Below are 4247 nucleotides of genomic sequence, written 5' to 3'. Positions count from 1 at the left end.
CTTGGTGGCCTTATATTAATAGATGGTCACACTTTGCACGCTCTCTCTCTTTCTCTCTCTCTCTTTTTTGGTACTGGAGATTGAATCCATGGGTACTCTACAACTGAGCTGAGCTACATCCCCAGCTTTTTAAAAAATATATTTATTTTTTTGAATTAGGTACACAGTATCTTTATTTATTTTTATGTGGTGCTGAGGATCGAACCCAGTGCCTCGCACATGCCAGGCCAGCACACTACCACTTGAGCCACATCCCTCGCCCCCCAGCTTTTTAAATGTTGAGAAAGGGTCTTGCTAAATTGTTGATGCCCCGAATTCATGATTCTTCTGCCTCAGGCTCCCAATTCCTTGGGATTACAGGTATGCACCACCATGTCTGCTCTGTACATCTTCTTTAGGGATCTCCTGGGTCTTGAGTCTAGTTATAGATTTAGAAACTGAGAAGAGTGGTGGGTCTGGATCCAGGGGAGAATTAGCCCTGTCTTGCAATTTGACTTCCTTGGGAGAGGCCTTTAAGTTTTGGTGGACAATGTATGGTTAATCTCCTCAGAATAGGTGTGTGTGTGTGTGTGTGTGTGTGTGTGTGAGAGAGAGAGAGAGAGAGAGAGAGAGAGAGAGAGAGAGTTGTGCAGAGACTATTTCTACTAGTGATGAAGAGCTTAGGGTTCAATGTCCCCGGTTTCATCAGGGTCCTCCCATATGTTCCCATTCCAATTTCAGGATCCCACTGCTTCTGAACTAATGCTCTCACTATAGAAGTGGGCACCCTGTGAGGTCAGATATTCCATTTACCTTGAAATCAGCCACTCTGTGGGTGAAATTCTGGTTTTGATTGGCATCTATCTCAGCCCTCTAGATTTGTTTTTTTTTTTTTTTTCATGCTTCACCCTCACTGGGGCCTGTTTTTGATTAAAAACCTGAATCCATCCTCCCAGCAGCCCATGCTGGGGTGGGAGGTGGACAGTCCCTCCACACAAAGGGGAGGTTAGAGGCCAAGGCTGCGGGGACCACTGAGGTGAATTTGGAGGAGGACTGAAGAAGGAACTGGAAATGGGGGTGAGAGAGTGAGGGATGGGGACCCAAACCAAAAAGGCAAAATAAAAAGTCTTTTTAAAAGCCACCCAGTTGGTGGATGGCGGCCATGCAGGTATCCTGTGGTGGCAATGGGCTGCTCACTCCCGGATGCTGGCTGAGTAGGAGAACTGAGGGAAGTGCGTCCGCTGGTCCAGCTCCAGAGAACCCAGGCTGTCATAGCGGTCAGGGGGTGTGATTGTGATGGACTGGGCGGTGAACTCGTCATCAAAGTACCTTGTGTCAACCTCAGATGTGACCTGAGGCTTGAAGGGTGGCAGGAGCTTCTTTTGCACCACATCCTGCCAGTTGATGCTGAGGAAGAACCTGTGCTCCATGACCTCCTTGGCATCGCTGGGCCCCCCACCGAGCCTCTGCTTAGGGTCCTTTTTCAGCAGCCCAGCCAGCAGGGACTTGGCCTCGGGACCAAGCGTGCGTGGGAAGCGGATCTCCTCCGTGAGGATGAGCTCAAAGAGGCGCTCATGGTCCTGGTTGTAGAAGGGCAGGCAGCCGCACATCTCGTACATGACCATGCCCAGCCCCCACCAGTCCACGGCCCGGCCGTAGTCATTGTCCTCCAGCACCTCAGGTGCCAGGTACTCCGGGGTCCCACAGAAGGTTTTCATGGTGGCACCGTCACTGATGCCCTCTTTGCAGAGGCCAAAGTCGGTGATCTTGATGTGGCCATCTTTGTCCAGCATGAGGTTTTCCAGCTTGATGTCACGGTACACCACATCCCGTGAGTGCAAGTACTCGAGAGTTGAGACGATCTCTGCACGATAAAACCGGGCCCGCTCCTCTGTGAAGACACGCTCCCGGGATAAGTGGAAGAACAGCTCACCCCCATTGGCGTACTCCATGACAAAGCACAGGCGGTCGTGGGTCTGGAAGGCGTACTTCAGCGCAGTGAGGAAGGGGTGCCTGGTGTTCTGGAGGACCCAGCTCTCAGTGACGGTATGAGCGACTTCATCCTTGGCAATGATGACCTCCTTCCGCAGGATCTTCATGGCGTAGTAGCGGCCAGTAGCCTTCTCCCGCACAAGGATGACTTTGCCAACAGTGCCCTTGCCGAGGAGTTTGAGATAGTGGAAGTCATTCATGGTCACTTTGGCCCGTGCTTTGCTGACAGCCACTTCCATCTCCTCGGCTGTGGAAGAGTCACTGGGGGAACCACACTTGTAGTCCATGGGGTCCTCGCCAGGGCCCCGCTGCTTGAGGCTGTTGGCGACCATTTGGATGGCCCGCATCCACTCCTCCCTCTCATCTGGAGAGTCCACATGGAAGGTCCTCTCGATGACAGTGGTCCACTGCAGACAGCGAATGACGAAGGTGTTGGGCCTTGGCCTCTCGGTCTTCATCAGCTGACATTCTGCTACAGAGAAGTTGTTTAAGGGGGTTGAAGTCTGGTCAGGAGCCTCTGGCCTCTCCTTATACCCAGTGAAGGAGCCATCGCTCTTCAGAAGGAAGTACCGGGGCCTCCATGTCTTGATGTATTCACCACGTTTGTGCAGCCAGCCTTCTTTGATGACAGACACTTCATTCATGGTGGCAGCGTGACACGCTGTCACCTAGCTTGGGACAGATCAGGGCAGCAGGACATGCAGGAGGTGCTGTGGATATAGTCTGTCACCGGCGGCTGCCCAGCCTCTCCGGCGGGGCTCTACCCCCGCCCATCGCCACGCTGCGCTAGCTACAGCTCCTTGTGTTTTCTGGCAGCGGCAGCGGCAGCGGCAGCGGCGATGCCTTCCCCGAGCCAGGCCCAACGGCTCGCGCGGTGCGGCCCCCCTGCCCCCTCCCCCCAGCTCCCGCTTGCCGCCCCCTCCCACCCCCTAGCCGGAAATACCGCCTTCTCCCTCCACAAACAGGAACTAGCCCTCTAGATTTGTATCACTATGTTTTTGCATTTTTTAAAAAAAATGTTTATTGATATGGGGTGCTGAGAATCGAACCCAGTGCCTCATACCTGCCAGGCAAGTGCTCTGCTACTGAGCCACAACCCCAGCCCCGTTTTTGCATTCTTTACCTTAATTTTTATTGCTTGAGCATCATTATGTACCCATGGCCTTTTTTTGTCTTTTCATTCTTTTTTAAAAATGCTTTTATTAGTGCATTATAGGGATACATAATAGTGGGTTTCATCTGACACAGTCCTACGTGCAAGGAATTTCATTTCTTCCATTACAATTCCAGGGTTTCCTCTTCCCCTGACCTCTACCCTCTGGGACTATTTCCCTTCCTCTACTTTACTGGTCTTCCTTCTATTTATTGTGTTTTAAATTGGTACCATACGTGTGTGTGTGTGTGTGTGTGTGTACATTCACACATGTGTATATGTATAAAGGTGAAATTCACTGCAGTATATTTCTACATGTGCATAGTGTTATTTTGTCAAGTTCATTCTTCATCTCTTCCCTTTTCTTGCCCCTCTTCCTTCCCCCTCAATCTTCTTTCTGTACTCCACTGATCTTTTAATTTTTTTTTATTTTTGTGAGCTAGAAGTCACCCCCTTTCCCCCCTTACTTTACTCTAGCCTTCACATATGAGAGAAAACATTCAACTTTGACTTCTTGAGCCTGGCTTATTTCACTTGGCATGATGTTCTCCACTTCCATCAATTTACTAGCAAATGCCATAACTTTTTTCTTCTCACGGCTGAGTAGATCTCCATTGTGTATATACACCACATTTTCTTAATGTATTCATCTGTTGATGGGCACCCGGGCTGGTTCCATAATTTGGCATTGTGAATTGTGCTGGTATAAATATTGATGTGTCTGTATCACTATAGTTTGCTGATTTTAGTTCTTTCGGATAAATACTGAGGAGTGGTATACCTGGGCCATATGGTACTTCTATTTCTGGTCTTTTGAAGAATCTACATACCACTTTCCAAAATGGTTGTACTGATTTGCAATTATACCAACAATGTATGAGTGGACTTTTCCCCAACATCCTTGCCAACATTTATTATTATTTGTATTATTGATGATTGCCATCCCAACAGGGATGAGATGGAATCTCTGTAGTTTTGATTTGCTAAAGATTTTGAGCATTTTTTCTTTTTTCTTTTTGGTAGTGGTATTTGAACCTGAGGTGCTTTTACCATTTGAGCCACATGTCCAGCCCTTTTTTACCTTTTATTTTGTGATAGGGCCTCACTAGGTTGCTTAGGGCAA

The 4247-nt window shown here is 49.0% G+C and overlaps 1 pseudogene; it reads right to left on the bottom strand.

The window, feature by feature from the left end:
* Positions 1-882: 882 nt before the first annotated feature.
* On the bottom strand, positions 883-2828 carry LOC143389846 (RAC-beta serine/threonine-protein kinase pseudogene; annotated as a pseudogene).
* Between the last annotated feature and the right edge of the window lie 1419 nt (positions 2829-4247).

The sequence above is a fragment of the Callospermophilus lateralis genome, unplaced genomic scaffold, assembly GCF_048772815.1.
Source record: "Callospermophilus lateralis isolate mCalLat2 unplaced genomic scaffold, mCalLat2.hap1 Scaffold_66, whole genome shotgun sequence".
Lineage (NCBI taxonomy): Eukaryota > Metazoa > Chordata > Mammalia > Rodentia > Sciuridae > Callospermophilus > Callospermophilus lateralis.
The sequence above is the reverse complement of the archived record's forward strand: the minus strand, read 5'-3'. Positions and strand labels throughout refer to the sequence as shown.